At 38.4% G+C, this 22,855-nt stretch overlaps 1 long non-coding RNA gene across 1 annotated transcript in view; it reads right to left on the reverse strand.

Annotated features, from left to right (window-relative positions):
* Positions 1-2,671: 2,671 nt before the first annotated feature.
* The window catches only part of LOC115427354 (uncharacterized), a 22,798-nt gene continuing 2,614 nt past the window's right edge, over positions 2,672-22,855 (reverse strand). The window contains exons 2-4 of the long non-coding RNA XR_003936481.1: positions 16,738-16,741; positions 11,320-11,324; positions 2,672-2,829 (exon numbers count right to left, since the gene is read on the reverse strand). This is a non-coding gene — a long non-coding RNA (uncharacterized LOC115427354). The remainder of the gene's footprint in view (positions 2,830-11,319; positions 11,325-16,737; positions 16,742-22,855) is intronic.

A 22,855-nucleotide genomic window follows, 5' to 3' on the forward strand; every position in this document is an offset into this window, starting at 1 on the left:
TTCTTTGTTTGTTTGTTAGCACTCTAGCAGCAAAACTGTTTATTGAATTCATACCAAATTAGGTTTATAGATTGCCAGTGACCCAGAATAGATGTCATTACATTTTGGGAAACGTAGCTCAAAGTTTAAATTTTTTATGAATTTTTAACCCCCCCTTTACTTAAAATGGGCAAAATTTCACATGTCTGTCGCAGCAAAACTATTGGTTGAATTCACACCAAATTGGGTTTATAGATTGCCAGTGGCCCAGACTACATGTGGTTACATTTGGCAAGAAGTAGGTCAAAGTTAAAATTTTTAATGAATTTTTAAATTATTTTTTCTTCACCCATTTACTTATAATGGGCAAAATTTCAAATGTCTATAAAAACATCAGTTTTGTTTCAATTTACTTCAAATTTGGCACATATATAGAGGCAACTGATATACTGACATCAGCACATGCATAGACATGATGACATCCGCTGGATCGATGCCTAAAATAAACTACAATACATGTGAAGGGGAGGGGTTTGTTGTGGGTGATAACATTTGTTTCTGTTTTGTGCTTGGATCTTTTGTTGATATTAGCTAACTCCATTTTTAGGGTATTGGTAGCTAGTTTTGGGCACTGTCACAGCTGTAAAGAGGTGGAGGAGATGCACTGAGGAGCAAGCATAAGGATTTACACAAATAATAATAAAAAAAAAACAAAACATGCAAATCCTCTGTTATCATCAATGTGGGCAACCAAGACTATTATTAGCTTAAACACAAAGTTGCAGGAGGGCACACACACAACTAACACATCGAACCTTCAAATGTCCAAAATATCACCAGTAACTAACATCCAAGTGCATTTTTCGCAATAAAAACTAGAAACTGCTGCAGACTTTGCTCCGTTCTCTAGTCAAATTGCAGCACTATCTCAAGCTGTTTTGTTCAATTAAGTGTCGGGGTTTTAACAGACCTGCAGACTTTGTGTTGCTGTGCCAAGGAAGGCTTAACTCTGGTCACCTTTTAAAATTCATTAATGCAGTCTTCTCTACACTGCAGAATGTATTAGTGAGATTTCCTACACTTCGTTGCACTAAAGATATGATCATGCAGACGACAGAAGGCCCAGTTATGTGTCTCTCTTCTGCAGTGTGTGAAGCGGTCCACCAGACAATATTTTCAAACTCACAATTTCACCAAGTTGACTTTAATTATCTTCATATTTTCTGTCCTTGTCCGTTCGTCTGAATGCATCCTGTCATTTCATGTCCTCTAGTGGACTCTCCCCTTTCCTCTCAGTGACATCTGGCTCCGTGCCACATGACCGTATGTCTTTTAGAAAGTGCTCCATTGGCTGATATGTGCAAAGTCTTAAAAGGCAATTAATTCATTCATGTAGAAATAAAGCCTTAAACTGCATTAAAAGGAGGGCTTTATCTTCCTCTGTTATTTCAAAAATTAGCACATGCATTAACTTCCAACAGATCCGGACAGTGGAACCAACAACAATCATATGACAAAAAAAAAAAAAAAAAAAGTCACATTTCATTTTACAGTAAACATGTGGAGTCCTAAGTAACTGAAGCATTTTTTTTTCTCCAGTTCTGTTTATTTGAAGGCTGGCCTTTTCATTTCAGTGAAAGAGCGACACTGAAAAATTCTTAAATACAGGTTTCCTTGAGCTGTAGGAACTCTGGCATGTAGCTGGAATACGGACTGTCTTTTTCCCTATTTGTACTTTTTCTGCTACATTACACTATGTAGTAAATATTCTTTGTAATATGTTATTGTTGTTATGATGACCTTGATGAAGTCCACTGGCTGAAACCTGCTGTCTGACAGTAAAGGTGTTCTATTCACTGCAAATCCTAATGGAGTTTTGATGTTCCTTTTTCCTCCACACACTTTGAATGACCATCTTACTAAAATATTATTCACCATTCCAACTCTTACCTATTGTTATAATCATAATGCACCCTGTGTTCAGTGTAACTGTAAGTTTATAATCCACATGGTTTCAAAGTCATTCAACTGTTACTCCTCCCTGAACATGAACATAATTGTTCACAGATAATACATTTCTTTACACATTCTGAAACAATGAACAATATCTCACTTTTTAATGTTTAAGTTCAATCCTGGGTCATTTGTTTCCAGTGGAAATCATTTCAATACAATACAGAACATTCATATAAGACCAAGTTATGATCAGAAAACAGCCAAGGCAAAACTAAATTCTTAATCATCACTAGGGATGGGAATCATGAAGAATTTAATGATTCCGATTCCATTATCGATATTGCTTATCGATCCGATTCCTTATCGATTCTCTTATCAATTCTCATTGTGTGGGGGAATAAAAGAGTACAAACAGGTGTGTTTGCATGAACTGTCTTTTATATTTCCATCTCTGCACAGAAAACATAACATATACAGTATGTACAAATAATAATAACAGATTACGCTGGGCCTGGTGCGGGGGGGTGTACAGTGAAAGTGAAACTAATGACGCTTTACTAATTCCTCTCGCATTTCTACTACGTGGAACCGGTTCGACTCAGCTTGGCTTGTCTCCCATTGCTGTGCACCTCATTTCCTTTCCTTTCTTACCTTCAGAAACTTGTATTTGAGGAGTTACGACATTTGTTGCCCACACCGGAACCGGAACCAGCCCGGCGTTCACTCTGCCACTACATTCACAGGTGCCGCTAAGCAGAGTATCAAATACGTGACATTCCTGTAAATGATTCACATGCTGTGGACAAATGTTAGGATATTGGGGGGATTCCACCTTTTTGGAGACATGGAAGCTTTGACAGTGTTCCAAGTAAGTGGGCCTGGTGTCATCAGTTTCTGCCTCAACGCCATTTTGGCTACGTTCTGACCAAAACAATGCAGCGTATGCGTGACATCGTGCATGCACAACGAAGGCGGAATCAATAAGCAGAATCGTTAAGTGGGCAGGCAAACGATTCCAAGGAATCGAGCTACTGGGAACCGGTTCTCAAAAAGAACTGGTCCTCGATTCCCATCCCTAATCATCACATCCTAATACAGCCTTTATTTTTCCTCTTCTTTGTCTCATTCAATGAGTTTTAGTGATAGAGAAATAATAAAATAAAGTTATTAGTTGTTTTTAAAATCACTATGGGCTTACAGATGGCATGTAGAGGAAATTTCAGGTTTTCCAGGTTATTTACTTTATTTTATTTTTTTGGACAGTAAGTATTTTCATAATTGAATTGGTTTTTTTTGCACTAAAACCAACACAAAAATTTGGAGTTGTCATTATTTACAGGGTATTACGTTATTATTTTACTGGTCCGGCCCACTTGAGATCAAATCGAAAGAAAATGAGTTTGAGACCCCTGTTTTAGATGTTTCCCCTCTTCCAACATACCTGATGGTCTTTATCAGGCTTCTGCAGAGCTTGATGATAGGCTTATCAGTTGAATCAGGTGTGTTGGAAGAGGGATACATCTAAAACATGCAGGATAGTAGATCTCGAGGACCAGGGTTGGTGACCTCTGATGTAAACTATCAGCTGACACAACACATAAAGATTATAAGACACAGTGTGATTTTGACTGATTTCCTGAGTTATGCATGAAGCAGAAGACGAAGCCATAATACAGATGTGTGCAAACAATGAGCTTTAAACTTTATTCAGTGAGTGATACAGTCTTTGGAGACGTAGCATTTAATGGTGGTTTTGGTAACAATCAGTATGTTCTGATTTATGACTCCCCCTGCTGTTAGTTGGTGATAGTTTTCTATACCAATACCATATAAAATCCCTTATACATGAAACAAACCATCTTTTCAAAGCTAATTGTATAATTTATGGTAATATGCAGAGCCATTATTGAAAAATGCTGTTTCGTGCAATAAAATCAAGGTATTGATATGCATATGAATGTGCTTCTTAGCTCACCAGCTGATAGGCCATGATCTATTGTGAAGGAGCTGTGTCTGTCATTGTCTTTGTCATTGTCTTCTTCATCATTTTGGTGTTTGCCCATTATTGTCATCATCTTCATTAGCAATTTCTTCAAACATCTTCTCTGAAACTACTAAATGGATTCATTTCAATTTTTTATGTAGCTTCCTTGAGACAATGTCTACAAAGTTTGTTCATAGTTTTGATCAATTTTGATTTTTTTTTTTAGGAATTTTTGAAATATTAGAAATTTGCCTTTACTTATTATGGGCTATATTTTGATGGCTTATAATAATGGAAATGGTTAGAGATATCAATATAGTTACTACTGAGCACTGATAGGAAGTCATGTATGGACTTTCATTTCATTAGTTGGCTTATCCTCCAGTGAAAGTACCACCCACTTCTATTGGGAGATTGATCTCCTGCATCAACTCTAACATTGCAAATTCAAGTTGTTGATTCTTTATAGAACATGCCGGTGAGATTCAGGGCCATTGGTTCTATTTTCAAGACGTAGGGTTGATGTAACTGAAGTTGGTCCACTATCCTCCCTCTGCTCTTTCCTACTATTTACCACTTGTCCTTTGTTGTTTTCCACCACAATAAGTCATTTGATCTCCACACTGACCTGTGCAACATCCAGTCCTCTGGTATTTTGTCATTTTTTCCTCCTATGGCCTTTGTGTTACAGTATTCAGACCCTGTTACCTCGTCTGCATGACCTCTATTTGCTCGCCTCGGCTGCTGCTCTGAATGAACACTGACCGAGTTTAGCTCTTTCTAAGTTTGTCTTCTCTGTGTATACATCCTCATGGCTTGGTTCAGAAATATCCTAATCAGTTACCGAGAGTCACACCGTTAGGAATTAGCCATTTAGTGTGGTGTCCCCGATTTGACACCCTGTGAGGAAAAGATGAAGGTGTGTCATTTAGAGCTCAACCTGGATTTATGGAGTTTTAAGTGGGATAAGCAAAGTAAAATGAAGCAGTTATCCGCTTCAGAGTCTGTCTAAACAGCCTATTTGAGATTGGATTAGGGGTTTTTTTTATTACTTTTTATCATCCAGTTCACTGATGATAGCATTCATGCAATAAAAATACTATTTACGAATGAAAGTCCCCAACTGTGACACTCTATTTCTCAACCAGACTAGAATCTCTCAGACAATTACAACACAAATATGATTATGGCTTCTTCGTAAGCATGGCATTTCCATCAAATTCTTCATACGGTAATGAAATCCTCAACTTTTCTGAGAATAGCTGAAAGTGTTGACCCACTTGACAAACCTAGATTGATCTGAATAGCCATCAATCGGGTTTATGGGGTGGTGGGAAAGGTCCCAACTGGTTCTCCACAAGAAGGGAAGGACTGTCTCAGCCTGCAAATAAGGGTTTTCAGTCCCTCTAGCATGGTCAGCAATTGATTTTATTGATGCTTTCCATTTAGCGAACTGTCCCCGCTAACCTGTCAATGGCACCCATTCAGCAGGCGGTGACGTCACATCTGCGTCAGCTAGCATGCAGAAACCGACATCACATGACAGCACTCAGCTCCTTGCCTTTTCATGTGTTGTATTAAAGGCAGTCTTTCACGGCAGCACAGATAGAGGAGCATAGGGGATTATAGACACATAAGAGCTTTTAGAAATAACTGTCTTTGAGGAATCTGAAGAAAAGTGTTGATTTTTTTCAAGTGGTGTTCTTCCTTTAATGCTTTTACATTCAAGGGACTGCATTCCATCTGTTTAACCTGACTGCTTTGCATAAAGAAAATAACTTTTTTTTGTTTGTTTTTATCTTTTATCACTGTGTATTGACCCACATGACATACATTAACAGGCGTCTCTTTTTTGTGAGACAAACTAACCCACTTGGCAACCTATTCGCAGAATAAAATGTCACCATTGTGCATTTCTGGAAACCTCACATACATATAATGCCAATCTAATTTGTTAGTGAATAATCTGCTCTACTTTTTGCCTTTCCTCAGTTAGAAGGAGGTGTGTGGGATACAAAAACTGACTCGTGTTTTTTGAAGGTTTAGACAATAAAAGTAGTTTGTTTAAGCACATGAAAACCAAGTAATGATTTTTTTTCCACATGCTGTGAATGTGTAAACCTCACATTAAATTAATGTAATTTGTGAGTGATTTATGTCAAAACCAAGAGAGGCTAAAGAGAATCATTCTGATACCCACATCTGTAGAAATTTAATTATGACATGCACATTTGATTCTGAAACCAAAATTGGATTTCTTACGTACTGTTGCCCATAAAGTTGGAATAATTGTGTTTTCAGACACATTCATTTCTTTAATTCCTATTTATCAGTGTTGTGCAAGTTACTTCCAAACTATAATACATTACAGACTACTTGTTACTGTTATTTAAAAGTAATTCCTTACCTTACAATATTACTGTTTCAGAATTGTAATGTGTTACATGACTTTGGTATTACTTTTGAGTTACATACAGACTCTCATCATAAATGATGCATGTGCAGTAGAACCCCCCCACCGAAATAGAAGAGATAGGAGAGCCTTTGGACGCATAAATTTGCACCCCGATGTACATGTGGACAAATAGCTCAGTAATGCTAAGAACGATGTTCAAATCCCAGCTGGAATGCTTGCAATTTTTTCATCATTTTACGTGTTCAAACAGGGGGTGTAGCACCGAGTACGCCGATAAATCCACAATTGATAAAGAACTCTAACTACTCATAGAACTGATTACCAGTTACACCTTATCATAATCAGCCTTCACATTTCATGTCATGAGAAGAGGTTAAAATATATTATTCCAATGTCATGGATAACACACACACTCTCACACACACACACACACACACACACACACACACCTACACACTCAGTTAAAATTTTTTATGAATTTTTGAGAAATTTTTTTTGCCCATTTACTTATAATGGGCGAAATTTCAAATGTCTATAGAAACATCAATTTTGTTTCAATTTACTTCGAACTTGGCCCATATGTAGAGGCAATTGTTATACATCACTTTGACATAAAGGTAAGGCATATATTGTATATAACTGAAACAACACAAAATCTTTCTTACAGTAATCTCAATGTTATTACTTTTTTGGTTCAAATGCTGACATCGGCACATACATGCTGACATCACCATATGTATATAGACATGATTATATCAGGACACACAGATATGCTGACATCAGCACATGCATAGACATGATGACATCAGCTGGATCAATGCCAAAATAAGTGACAGTATGTGCGAGGGGCGGGGTTTGTTGTGCATGACACCACTTGTATCATGTGTCGGCGTTTATGTTAAATTAGGTTAGGGCTTTTGGTTTTGTCTTTTCCTGTTTTATTTTGGTGAAGGTGGTCACCTTCCTGTTTTTGTCTGCACTCTGTCAGTCTTGTCTTTGTCTTCCCTGATTCCCTCATTGCCTGCACCTGGTGTTCCTTCTGTGATTATCCACACCTGTTTGTCATCCCTGCCTTCCCTACTGAGGACTTGCAGCTGACGTCACTGGTCATGTGATTGTTGTTTACAGCGCCATATTGGAAGGCACACTATCTGGATCCAGAAAGTCAGAACTGTTGCTTTATATCGTGTTTTTCTTTGGACTCGTGTTTGCGTGTTTTGTTATTTGTGAGTATGTCTGCTTGTGATAAAGGCACCACAGGTGAGTTTCAATGTTTAATAACAACAGTGATGCGTGCGCAACTCAGAGGCAAAAACAGGAGTACCAGCCGGCTCACTTCAGCCGCGTACACCTCCAGGCTCTGCCCCGGAACTGGTGAACGAGCCGATGTTAGCTCTAAAACGGTCCATTAACTGTCTCTGTCCAAAAGCCGATCCCATCTTCTCTTTCACGGCCGCATAATTTGACTTGACCGCATCGGGAAGGCTGTCCCATAGTAGAAAAGCAGACTTGCACAGACGGGTGGGGAGTATTCTCACCAGCTCCCCCCTGAACTCACCAGTGTTGCCCGCCGTAGCTCCGACTGCCACTTCCAGCTGAGGAAACTCTGGCTGGCATCGCCGACAAAGGGAGCAGGTAGATTCACAATCACTCTCTCTCTCTCTAGGGTGATAGGTCAGGGGAAGTCCTCCTGGTAGGTTTAAAGGGGTCTTCATCACCGTACCACATGATGACAATTCTTTTTTTCTACGCCGCTAAACGCAACAGACATGCAGGCTAACTATACTGAGAAGCTACGCTAACCGCGGTAATAACTATAAACAGTCGTGGGCAGAACAGAACCACCGCTGCCACCAATGGAACTGAGCGGTCTTTACACCTAATTTATACTTGGTGAAAGCTAAGTAATAAACGGCACACAGGAGTTTAGCAGGTCCACCGTTTAACATGTTGTACGATCCAAGGAAAGCTTGCCTACCAATATAGCATCGTGAACAGAAAACCACATGATCATGTGACGTATGTGCAAAACCTCAGTATATTCTCCCCTCTCCCTTTGTCTGTTGTCAGTGTGTCGTTTCTGTTTCCCTGTGAAGAACTTCATGTGCCAAGTATCTTGAATCTTGATCCATGTGTTTTTGTTTATCAGGTTTTTAGTTTAATATAGAGTGTGTTGTGCTCCCTCCTTTTGTTCATTAGGTTTTTTTAGTTAATTGTTGATCACGTTGTGCTTCCTCCCTTTGTTCATCCGTTTTTGCCTTTTTGTATTTTTGTTAAAATAAATCCCTTTAACCACTGAACCTTGAGAGTCTCATGCATTTGGGTCCACGCCAAGAGTCATGCCGTAACAACTTGTTTTGCTAGTGAGTTGAAAGCACACAGCTCCATGAAGTTCCTGTAGTGATGTAATGCCAGGTTTCTCATCTGGTGGCTCATGACCCAGAAATGGGCCACACAGCCTCATTCTGAGTAGGTCATAAAAACAAATATATAGATATCATTCTGCTGCATTGTATTGTTTAAATTGGAGTTTTATTTTGACTGACATGTGTCAAAGATGTAAAGTAGCTGGTTATTGCCATAGTAACACATACATTTGTGACTGCACCATGAGATAAACTTATACTGCCCTTGGTTGGCATATTATACAAAAATAACCATGATTAGGTTAAATATGGTTTTACAAATGCTGACAACATAAAGGGACTAAAGTGTGTGATGTGAGAAGTAAAATGTCAAAACATTCTTGAATTAAAACACACGCTCTTATCACTTGATGACATGTATTAAGTGAAAACAGCTGTTTTTATGATCCTGAGTTATTATGTGTGCAAACATAGTGAGTTGTGATTTTCACAGTTTATTATTGGAGTAATGTGATCTGAATGCAGTGATCATGTCTATTTTTGAAAAATACGTTCTGCGTGGTTGGAATCAAAGAGGGTTGCAGCTTGTCTGTGGGAAAATGTGGGTCCCAAGGAGAGACCAGTTTAGAACAACTGGCCCAATGCATTTGGGCTTTGTCTGTCAGTAGGATTATGCACAAACTGCTGCACAAGTGTTTATAGAATTTGGTGGAGAGATAGTGCATGGAAGTGGGAGATTATGCACCGCCACACTTGCACACAAAGTTGTTCACAAAACAAATAAAACAGGATCGACTCCAAATTTTAAGGCGCACCAATTTTTATAGAAATTGTTGCAGTAGGTTTTACATTAACCACCTGGCAGACAAACAGATAAACGCAGGTGATCCCATAACCTCCTTAGCAAAGGTAATAGTTTCATGATGTCTGGACTAACTGGTCTGATTGGTTGATGGTGTAATTGAATAAGTGTCTCAATTTACCTGAAAACGGTGATTGAATCAGAACACAATTTAATCAACGACAAGAAGGATTCGTGGCCAACTACAAACCTCACGACACTACTCTCAATCTGCTGGCACCTCAGTCGTAGGAGCGTGCCATGGGGGTGAAGGAGAGAGCTCCTCAGGCTGGCCATATTTCACCCAAGTGGCTCTGCTTAAAGACAGAATCACACAAGAGCTAATTGCATGTCACCCATTTTTAGCTGGAATATTTATCTGCGCTATATATATTTATAGTGCTTTCAAGGTGGAGCTGGGTGTGTGTGTGTGTGTGTGTGTGTGTGTGTGTGGACACTTAACAGACCTTTATTTCAGAGTTAAATTTGTCAGTGGAGGATGTTTTGTCTCTGCAGTGAAATTGGTTTGCCTGAATTGGTTTTATGCCAATGACATTCACTCATTCACTGTATTAAAATGGCTTATTTTATTAGAAGTGAAGTTTAGGTTAGGTTACTGACAGGGACATTCATTCATTCATTATCTGAACCCACTTTATCCTCACTAGGGTCACGGGGGTCGCTTGGAGCCTATCCCAGCTACATAGGGGCGAAGGCGGGGTACACCCTGGACAAGTCGCCAGTTCATCGCAGGGCTGAACATATAGAGACAAACAATCACTCTCACATTCACACCTATGGGCAATTTAGATTAACCAATTAACCTATCAGTGCATGTCTTTGGATGGTGGGAGGAAGCCGGAGTACCCGGAGAGAACCCACGCAGACACGGGGAGAACATGCATACTCCACACAGAAAGGTCCCACCCCCCATCGACTGGTGTTGGAATCGAACCCAGGACCTTCTTGCTGTGAGGCACGATTGCTAACCACTGCACCACCGTGTCGTGACTGGGACATGTATGTGGTAAATATGCAGAAAGTTAGTCCTAAAATAAAGGTTCACCTACAGTAGCTACTGTTGTACACTATTGACCTATAGAGGAACAGAAGAGATACTGAAGGTCTCAGGAGAAAGTATCAACGTGAGTCTTCCTCAGTAAAAATCTGTGTGCATCAAAGAGGAAGGACCTCAGGTCTGAAACTAAAACAATGTAGAAGCATCTTGAAGTTGTAATACCACTAACGGCCTCCAGGGTTGGCTCTAAAAGTCCTGGGGTTCATAGATTTACATTGAACTAAAAACAGTAAATCAGTATTTTTTTATTTTTTTTCCCATTGGTTTTACTTGGGTGGAGTTTGACATTAACCCTTTATAGGGCACTCATAGAAATATTCTGAAATTCAATATTTCAACCTAAGTGTGTTATTGGTGGGCATAACAAGACTTTATTACTTTTGCAAAATTTTATGTTGTTATGCAGAAAATCAAGGTCAATGGAGTTACCATATTTGGTTTCTTACCCATAAGTGGCAACAAAACAATCGAAGAAGTATACATAAAAAATACAAGAAAAACACACATAAGGTGAAAGGAACATGTATTTCAAAACATTAGAACATCACTTGTAGAACATTAGACCAACATAAGTGCTGATCCAGACCCCTGTCCACATCCACATTCTCCCTTTGAACATCATTCCTTACATTAGTACCATTACTTCACGGTACCTAACAAAGCAGGTACACTCACTGTTCATGCAGAGGTGGACCTTACAGACCCTGCAGACCACACTGGACCTGAGATTGTTGACTCACTGTCACTCTTGCTGTAACTGTCTTGTACTGTATGTAGAAATAACCAAAAATAGTCACTTGCCCGATAAAGGGTTAATTTCATGAAACACATTGTTTCCTGACAGACAATTACACTGTAATTAATAGTTTACACTAACAAGTGCTTAGTGCCAGAGTAAAATACCTTTGTTACCCAGTGTTTATTAAAGTTTACCTTTTTATCATGTCAATAAGCCAGCGCTTACCTACCGTTAGCTCTGATTAACTCCACCCCATGTGTTCAAATATTGTAACTTCCAGCTCAAAAGGCGATGGCCAAAATGCAAAATGTTGGTTTCAAAAGAGGAAATTCAAAATCGGTACCATCAGGTTTTTTTTGTCCAATACTTGTATGCAGTCTGTGGCGTACAGGCTGCTAGCATGGAAACCAAGGTAGCTGTTAGCTTAGTTATCTGAGGTTAGCAAACAACCAGCAGTGGTAGGATACATGGGTATTGTTTCCAATAGCATCCCATTTCACAGCAATGATGTTATTCTAGGACACAGATGTCAAACATGCAGCCCGGGGGCCAAAACCAGCCCGCCAAAGGGTCCAATCCGGCCCACGGGATGAATTTGCAAAGTGCAAAAATTACACTTAAGACATAAACAACCAAGGATGTCGAAGCCGTTTTTGTTCAGGTTCCACATACAGACCAATGTGATCTCAACTAAAATAATAGCATAATAACCTATAAATAATGACTCCAAATTTTCTTAGTTTAATGTGAAAAACATAATATTACATTACATCTATAAATAAGTAATGACAACTCCAAATTTTTCTCTTTGTTTTAGTGTAAAAACTTACAGTAAACAATGAAAATATTAACATTTATGAACTATCTTTTAACAATAAAATGCGAAAAACCTGAAATTTTGAAAGCAAAATTTTAACATTATTCTTCCTGTTATTAAATATTTTGTGCCTTTGTAGATCCAATCCACAATATGCATATATAAATGGTAAGTTGAGGTGTAATATTGTTAAAATTGCACTTATTTTTCTCAAGAAATTTCTGTTTTTTTCAGGTTATTCACTTCATTTTTGTTTGGATAGTTTGCAAATGTACATATTTTTATAATTTAATTTTGATTGCACTAAAACAAAGAGGAAAAATTTGGAGCCATCATTATTTACAGGTTATTATGTTATTGTTTTACTGGTCCAGCCCACTTAAGATCAATTTGGGCTTAATGTGGCCCCTGAAAGAAAATGAGTTTGACACCCCTGTTCTAGGAGGTTATCATAAGTAATTCTAACACCAAAGAGACATAAAACCTCAACATGTTTCAAGCCATTATAAAGATATAGCCTGCTAATTAGGGAGCGTTTTAAAGGCTAGAAGTAGTAGTAGTAGTAGTAGTAGTAGTAGTAGTAGTAGTAGTAAGTTATTCGTCCATGTAACAAAACATGATATATACATACATACAGTTTGGATTTCTAAGTAAGTAAGTAAGTCAGTAAATTATATTTATTTATTTATTTATATTTCTATATTATACATGGGCGAAAAGTCGTAGGCTGAAGCAACAACTTATTTATGCCTACCTTATTTACAAGAAGGAAAGTTGCACAAAACAAAATAACAAGATGGCACCGTTTTAAACAAAATAATATAGAAAAAACAAATAATATAATCTAAGCAAAATCTTAAATACATACTGATAATTGGCTTACTTTATCCTGATATTTTATATTTATTGAATATCTTAGTTTTAAACATTCTTTTAAAGTCTTTCACCTTGCTTGTCCATTTCCACTATTTATATTGAGCTCAGCCAAACCTACTTCCAACAACTTCATATTTAGGGCATAGACATGATATATGCTAAATAATTGTAGCAGTAGCCTATGTGGGTGTCAGCCAGAAGCAAGATATTCAAATTACAGTAGCTCCATTAATATGATAAAAATAGTTTTTAGTCTCTGCGAGGCACCTTAGTCCACGATACATAGCAATACCACAGCTTTATTTATCAGCACAAAATGAAGTTAGTGCATTGTTGTATCATCCACTGAGTAGGTACACCAGAGGAAAATATGTACATGTCCTGCATGTGATGTTCGAGGGCGGTGGGAGATTCCTGACAAACAGATTATAACACACAATGTCTCTCTCTCTCTCCCATTCAAAGCTCTATTGAGTGTCCCATTTTTAGCCTAAAGACACAAATGAGGATGTTCATTCTGCGCCGCTAATAAAGTTGTACGTCTTCTCCGAAATACGAAAAGAATTGATCTGTAAAAGTAAAGCTTGTTAAAGGCCGTGATTAATGGTAATTAACAAATTAATGACCGTGTTTCTGGGATATTAATCATGGTGGGCTCCTCCATGAAGGGATTCGCTAATTGCACACTAAAAAAACAGCTAAAAAAGTGAAGTAGAATACGAGTTTCTCAGACAGCTCAAATACCAGAGTTTAAGCTTTATTTGGCATGAAATATGGAACCCTATCAACATGGCCGTATGCTCATAATCACATCATTCCTCTATATATCATCAAGCTTACATAACGTATGCAGCTGCCAACAAGTCTTGCTTAATCATATTAGCGAGAAATACGTTCTTCAATACCTCTGACTTGTTCCTCACCCTCTTTAGTGATGCAGATTCGTTTAACTCCCACCTTAATGTAAGTTACTACACGGCCGTTTACTCACACTCCTTTTAAAATCAGTTGTAGTGAAGTCACGGACAGATCGCTGCTGTAGCTTAGAGCGACAATGACTAACTCACTGGTTTTCTGCTTATGTGTGTGGGACGAGCACCTAAAACTCTGTTACTGAAAAGTTGAAAAGTAGGCTTTGTTGTAATAGGAAGTGATAGAGATTGAGGAAGAAAAACAAAAATGCTCACACTCGTCGAAACAACATATACGGACCTGATCTTGACTTTATATTCCATTGAAGACTTGGCGATAAAACCACAACTATAACCATCTTTTGCTTGACTGTATGAGTAATTAAAGCATTTTTATGGTAGCTTTCAGAGGATGGAACAAAAGTAGCCCAAAAAAAAAAAAAAAACACGTTCTCAATTATCTTTTTCATACTTTTCCATCTTGTGTAGCTGTCGTGACATCTGCTTCATCTTTTTTATTATTTTCACTCAACACATCACATACTCCTTTCTCAAGTGCTGCTGTTGTTAAAATTTGATTAAAATCTAATGCATCACATCGTTGGGGAAAAAAAGACACACTCAGAAAAAGAAAGCAAAAGCCTGGAGGTCTTTTATGTCTGAAACATGTTGGAAATTTGTATTAATATTAGCTGTACATTCCTCACAGCCATAATAGAACATGAACCGTATTATATATTCAGTACAGCTGAACCAACACATGCATAACGTAGCCGACCATCAGCCTCCCAAGACTGAGTGATCTGTGGTTAGTAGTCTGTATACTGAACTGAATGATGGACTGCGCACCAGCACGTCGGCCTTGGTCGTGTCAGGACTGTCAGACATATTTATTCTTTAAACTTCAGAGCAGATTTGTGCACCAAGTGTCTGCACCTATTAAATGGCTCTGCTGGTTTTTGCTGCCAAAACTCTCGTCTTTCTACCTTTTTATTGCCTTCTCAGGTCTGAGCCAATAGCTGAACTCATGTTCCCTCCTTTAAGCATCACGACTTGAACACTACGTTCTCTGTCAAGTGCACCGCAACTACTCAGAAAATCTTTATGCGGTTTAATTTGCTGAATCAGATAAAATGCAGACACCTCTGTCCTTAGCTGTTATTGAGAACTAACATAAAACTGTTCTTTTTTATTGTGATTTGGAATACAGACTGCAAAAACAGCCTCCGTAGATGGAAACTAGGGACTGCCTTACAAAAAAATATATATATATTTGCTGGAGTCCGCACGTTATACAGCTGAATTAAAGTTAAATATAACATATAACATGCTAAAATGTAAGCAAATTGTGCTCAGTACAAGCTGCAGTGTTGTTACTGTGCAACAATTCCATAAATACCTTTCAGCATGTTGAAACTAGACTGATATGACAGGAAACATGAATTATACCAGATTGTATGCTGCTAAAAATATACCTTGTGATGCTAATTTAGTTTAATGACAGGTGTTTTCAGACAGGTAGGGGGTTATATGCATGATGGATAGCTGTAATTACCGATCGCTGATCAGGTTCAGTCAGTTGTGACTGTTGTAAAGACTCCAAACAGAAGCTTGGAGAAGTGTATTTTCTTTTTCCCACCAGGATGAAACAGTGTCAGGCCATCTGTATTTATTCATTTTCATTCATTTTCTGAACCTGCTTTATCCTCACTAGGGTCATGGGGGTCGCTTGGAGCCTATCCCAGCTACATAGGGGTGAAGGCGGGGTACACCCTGGACATGTCACCAGTTCATCACAGGGCTGACATATAGAGACAAACAATCACCCTCACATTCACACCTATGGACAATTTAGATTAACCAATTAACCTATCAGTGTATGTTTTTGGATGGTGGGAGGAAGCCGGAGTACCCAGAGAGAACCCACGCAGACACGAGGAGAACATGCAAATTCCACACAGAAATGTCCCACCCCCCATCGACTGGTGTTAGAATTGAACCCAGGACCTTCTTGCTGTGAGGCACGATTGCTAACCACTGCACCACCATGTCGCACATTTAACCCCTCTTTGTACACACCGGGAGCAGTGGGCTGATACTAAAGGGGACCCAGGATCTCAGTCTATCTTTTTTTAAAATTTATTGTTATCTCCGATCTTTGAACCTGTTTTTGATTATGGTATGATGTGTGCTGCTTGACCTCTTGGCCAGGTCGCCTTTGTAAAAAAGACATCAATCTCAATCGGATTTTATCTAATTACAAAATAAAGATTAAATTAAGAAAAAAAAAAAGTCAGGACTTTGACAGGAGAATCAACCTTACATACACATTTTTTTTGATAGAGGAAACCTATACAACAGGAAGAACATAAAGACTCCACACTCACTGAACTGTGTTGATTTGGACCATGGAGAAAGGTGCAGACGCAATGTGTGTGTTTTCACAATCTGGTGTGTTTTCCTTTGTTTTCAGCTCCTGCAGCTTTAATACTGTTAAATAGAGAATTTTTTTTTTTAAAGTGGTTTAACTCTTAAAATGAGGGAACAACCTTGTTTCTGCTCCTGGGATGATATGCAGTTGTTGCTGATCAAAAGTAGCTCACTATAAAGAGGAGCATCTTATTAAGATAAAGTTAGATTTATTTTCTTTAAATGAGATTACTTGTAATGGAAAACATGCCTCATAAAGTTATTTTTCTCCTTGGAAGACGATCAGCTTTTTTTTTTCTTTTCTTTTGACATTGTTGAGACTCTTTTTTTTTCTTTTTTTTTACGTTTCTTGGTGCTTAGACAATATGAATTTTAATAGAAATGGAAATGTCTCAGAATAACATAAAACTAAAGGCAGAAACTTTCTAACCATGTATTTTTATCAGCAGTAGGTCTCAGCTCGTGCGACACCCCATGTAAGGCCTCAGCAGGAGTCCTGCTCAGCACGACAAACACCTCTGCATCTGGCTGTGCGTATGAAAGCGGAAAAGTGTTTTTCAGTACTGAAATTGAATGTCGGAATCAATGTCCAGATTTAGTTTTGATATGGCTGAGGGTTGTCATATCACATTAAGATGGATACCCTGTGGGAGGTGTTGCCAGGAAGTGTGATGAGGAGGATCCTTTCCTCCAGGAGCAGCTAATCAATATGCCTCTCAGACACTCTCCTTTTCAGCCTGAGCACCACTTTTTTAACACTGCTGACACAGTTCAATTAAACTTGCACAGTGGGGAGAAAAGAGCTGGATCCAGTGGATGAAAACCAAAAGTCCAAATCATTTCAATTTCTGTGCGTTTTCCTGCAATTTTATCTGTGTGTTGTGCACCTTCCTTAAACTGACGATCAAAACAATTAAGTTATGATGCATCTGGTTCACTGGTTGAATGTAACCTAATCTTCTTGTGTAACTGCTTTCTGTGTGTGTGTGTGTGTGTGTGTGTGTGTGTGTGTGTGTGTGCATTGAATTATGTAAAGTCACACTGTGCAGTGTGGTTACATCCTCAGTCATCACTCAATCAGCTCCGCTCAGAAGGAGACAGAACAAGTGTGGAAGTGATTATATTGAGGTGCCTCAGGGCTGTACACAGGCACCTGATCAATATTCAATCTCAGTTATTTCACCCCACATTACCATCCCACACAGGGCTGCTCAATGACTGGAAGGCTCATCACTGCTCAGCGGGACTGAGAATCGCTTAATCAGAGAAAGTAACTAGATTCAGCGGCGTCGATATCTGCATGTTACCTAACGTGTTTAAAGCAGGTGCTATTCTGGTGAGTCTTTGATGCAGTCAAACAAAATGAGGAGGATTCATCCAACACCTCTGGGACATGAGGCAAATCATTTTCAGTAGTTGTGCCAACGTGTGCCTACAGGGACTGGTACATGTGTGACATACTCATTAGTTATTAGCTGCTTTACTTTGTTCTGAGGGTTTATTTGAGTCAAATGATGAATGCGGATAAACAACACAGAAATATCTTAGGATTCTCTCTAAATCTGTGCATATGGACAATTCCTTCTATATAAAAAAGACACTGATATTAATTTTTGGAAAGTTTAATCAGGATCAGAATGGGAGATCCCACCTGGTCAATCTATGATCAAGTAATCCATCTTATTGTTGAGCTGCTGTTTCCAGGCAACATCAGACTGAATCACAGTTAGCAGTGCCCTAAGTGAGATATGTCCTTATTTCATGCCATAGATATTTACACTAGATGTTGCGCTGGTAACTGCGGTCTATAGGAACGAATGCATCAGTGGAGCCGCCATCTTGGTATGGGGTAGCGCTCCTTTTAAATGAATGAACATCAGTTAGGGCCAAGGTGTATACAGAATTGAATCACCATGGATCGGAAAATTTGAGAAGTGATGTTTAATGTTTTTGTTCGTTGCAAATGTCAGACCTGTATTTATGACCGAGCCATGAGTAAAATGATGGAGAACACGTTTTTTGTCAATATAGCCTTCTTTATGTTGAAAATGTAATGCACACATAGGCAATTCTTCCATTCAAAATTAACTACACGCCTACTACATGCAGAAAATAGGCCAGTGATATTAGCTGCCATCAAAAGACCCTGACAATCCATCAGTGGTCATAAGCCCCCTAACATTACCACTGTCATACAAGCCCCTAAAATCACAGGTGAACCTGGTTAGACCTAAAAAATGTACATTAAACAGCTTTCTCCTATAAGTCTGGATAACAAACTATAGACAGTAGAATATAGAATTGTAGTGAACTATAGACAATGTACTACATACAATACATTTTCAAGGCGAGGAAAATACTTTTTTTTTTTTTTTTTTACATTTATGTAAATGATAAATGAATTGGTTTATTTAACAAGGACATTGTATATTGATACACATGGCTGAAAATGCACCAGAGTTAGCCTAATGGCTATTTTTCATCTGCAGTCCTGGACAGATGTTAAATTGTCACACTAAAAGGAAACATAAGGTTATAAACATATAACTTTCAAACAATATTTGAAATACCCCAACACAGACAAGTACAATACAAGTTTTGCAAAACAAAATTTACAATTAATAACACATCAGTCAAAGTACGTAAAAAATATATTAAAATACACTTGGCACTTAGACATATTAAAAAAAAATACAACAGGGACAGGACCAGAACATTTCTAATGTTGACAGCTCCATTTATTAATGTACCAGTTTTTTAGGTGCATTTTGAAGACATTATAACTTGACAGTTCTCTGATAGCCACTGGAACAGAGTTCCACTCCTATGCAGCTGTAACTGCAGATGAGGCCTGACCAAATGCACTTTTTCTCAATGGAACTATGCAGTCCCCTATGGCTGCACTTCTTGTAGTATGGTATAAGGCTGTTCTTATGTTTACAATCTGAGTGGATATCAAAGATGAAGATCCATTTACCTGCTTTTTTGGGGAAAAGAACAATAGACATGGCAGGTCCATACACACAAGCGTCTTGTATGGATTTGTAGAGAACTATAGACTTTGAACTGTACACAGTGCATTTTCCTGGCAAGGAAATACATTTTAAATACATTTATAGACATTTAATATCAAAGATATCAACTGTACGCAGCGCATAAGTCCGGCATCTTCGCTGGTACTGACAAAGAAAGAAGCCTGATTGAACAACTATTTTTTTTACCTTTGAACTACACACCAATGTGGCAGTGGTATTTATGCATGCTGAAAGGCTGAACACGATATCTAGTGTATACGTATATCTATGATTTCATGATAAAAATGCTAATTAGCGAGCTAAAACAGTGCGCCTGATTTTAGATTGTGAACTGCATACTATTTCCAGGTAAACATTACATTATGAATGCTCTGAACACTTAGGCAACATAAATATCCCATAAAGCAATGTGTGATAACAACAATGATGCTGTTTTTTCCAGGCAACATTGGACTGAATCACCGTTAGCAGTTTGCTGCTGGACCTCCCATTCCCCCAGGACTTCCGGTTGGGGTAGACCTGGCTGCATCTGTCCACAGTCACAGTGTCTATGCAGTATTTAATGTAACATAAAACACTGTCAGTGAACACCTTGAGGTCTAACTGTTCAAAAATGTCCCTGTTGGTCCTACTGAAACAGTCCTACAGCCACTGAGAGGCCCCACCAGGCCAGGTTTGGACAGTTTTTGTGGTTGTAAGAGCAGTTTTCCTGAGGGGGGCATATGCAGGGATTAGAAACAGTGAAGTGGTCAGACTGGCCCAGATGTGGTAGTGGTCTAGCCCTATAGCCCAACCAATAGTGTGTGAATTGCATACTATTTCCAGGTAAACATTACAGTGTGCAAGCTCTAAACCACTGGTTCCCAACCTTTTTGGGCTCATGGGCCCATTTTAACATCACAAATTTCTGGCGACCCCAGACATTCAAAACGGAGACATTTTTCTCTTAGAGATGTCTTAGTGCAGGGGTCACCAACCCTGGTCCTCAAGGGCTACTATCCTGCATGTTTTAGATGTAGCCCTCTTCCAACCCACCTGATTCAAATGATAGGCCTATCATCAGGCTCTGCAGAAGCCTGACAATGACCGTCAGGTGTGCTGGGAGAGGGAAACAACTAAAACATGCAGGATAGTAGCCGTCGAGGACCAGGATTGGTGACCCCTGTCTTAGTGGGGCCAGGACGGTGAAGAAATCTTTCCATTCTCTGTTTGGTCCTCTCAGATGTTACATCCTGCATTTTATTTGAACTTGATTTTTAGTAGGAAAAACGTGTGGTGTTTTAATTATAATGAAATATATAGTGAATCATTAAAATATTTTTATTCATAATTTATTTACATTTTTTTAATCAATTACTAAAAATTTCAGGCGACCCCATATGAATTCCATGTGACCCCACTTGGGGTCCCGACCCCAGGGTTGAAAAACACTGCTCTAAACAGGCAGCATAAATATCCCATAATGCAATGCCTGATAATAACAATGGTGCTGCTTTTTCCAGGCAATATCAAATTGAATCACAGGTAGCAGTGCCCTATGTGAGATATGGGACTCCTATCTTTGGGGGCATTTTGCCCAGGGGCGGGGTTACGTCCTGGGTCACTGATGTGTCTGATGCATGTTCTAGTGTCAGTGCGGATCATAATCCGGTTATCCCCAAACCCTAATCTCTAACCCCTAACCCTAACACGTAGAACATAACCCATCCCCTAGCGAAATATGTACAATGAAATGCCTCGAAAAATAGGAGTGCCAGTGAGATATGTCCTTATCTCATGCTAAAAATGCTAATTAGCGAGCTAAAACAGCACATGTGATTTTATTATAATAAACCAATAGTGTGTGTGTGAACTGCATACTATTTCCAGGTAAACATTACAGTGTGCAAGCTCTGAACACTTAGGCAGCATAAATATCCCATAATGCAATGCGTGATATCAACAATGGCGATGTGATAACAACTGAAGTCCAAGTCGTATGCCTTTTGGATGTCATACGACTTGGACTTCAGTTGTTATCACATCGCCATTGTTGTTATCACGCATTGCATTATGGGATATTTATGCTATTTATATTTATACCATACTTTAATACCATTTACAATCAATGGTGAGAGACAAGTTATTTTTTTGATCCTGTTAGAATTATGCCTTTTTTTTTTTTTTTTTTTTTTTTTACATATATGATGTTTGTCAATTTAAAAGGTAATTCTACTAGTTCAGAAAGTACCAGTCCGTGGTAAAACTCTTAAACTCAAACTGTGAAAATATGTTAATAAAAATACTACACGCAGAATGTAGTGGTGGTGACACCAATGTAACTGTGTCTATCCAAGAATTGTTTAGAGTATGTAGAGGCGTAGAGATTAGAGATGTCTGTGCAGCTTCAACATGCCCAGATTGTAGTGGCTTTAACCTCTGGTAACACTTACATTAATATTATTATTACTGCAGCTATTTTGGTGTCAAAGTTATGTATCACATACCATAAGAAATGGTGTCTGTTGAGCTGCTCCACACAAAACTAGATGTTTCTTTATCATCTTTGCCTCAAATTTTGACTTTCTCAGCTTAGATTATTTTTTAAATTGAGGCACAAGGTGTTGGACAATGAACAGACTACTGTACACAGTTGTCAGTATTATTATACAATACTGGGACAATATAGTATTACATAGATGCCAGTTGAGGGGAGATTGTCTGGTTACCAAGGTTACATGGCTCCCCAACTGGTAATGAAGCTTCCGGATATAACATATATTCACACCCTGGGCAGTGTTTCAAGTAAAATACCGTTTATTCACACAAAAACATACAGTGAATGTATATTTTAATGTGTAGTATACGATATGGGATACTAAGGCAGAAAAGGCAGCATGGGGCCACTTCAAGTGCTTTTATTTGAAGAGACAGAACATAGCTGAATAAAACAACACAGACCTCCCCTTCTATATTAATTTAGTTTTCAACAATCAGACGTTTTGTCTGACCAACAACACAAACACAAAGACATTGTTTGCAAAAACACTGAGGATATTGTTTTTGTTCATGTGTTTTGAATCATAAAAAGGCTAAATGTCCAACTGTGTTTTCAGACTCTCCTTTGTTTCCTATAGTTAGGTAAGAATGGTTTGTTCCTCTGCCAATAAGTGACATCAGAAATAATGTTAATCTTTGTTTCATGTTGACAGCTGTTGATAATATACATATATACATACATACATATACACATACATATACATACATACATACATACATACATACACGGGTTGGACAAAATAATGGAAACACCTAACATTGTGGCATCATAGAAGGTGTTTCCATTATTTTGTCCAACCCCTGTACATACATACATACATACATACATACATACATACATACATACATACAGGGTGGGGAAGCAAAATTTACAATGAACATTTAGTTG

This window comes from Sphaeramia orbicularis, chromosome 10, assembly GCF_902148855.1.
Source record: "Sphaeramia orbicularis chromosome 10, fSphaOr1.1, whole genome shotgun sequence".
In the NCBI taxonomy this organism is placed as follows: Eukaryota; Metazoa; Chordata; class Actinopteri; order Kurtiformes; family Apogonidae; genus Sphaeramia; species Sphaeramia orbicularis.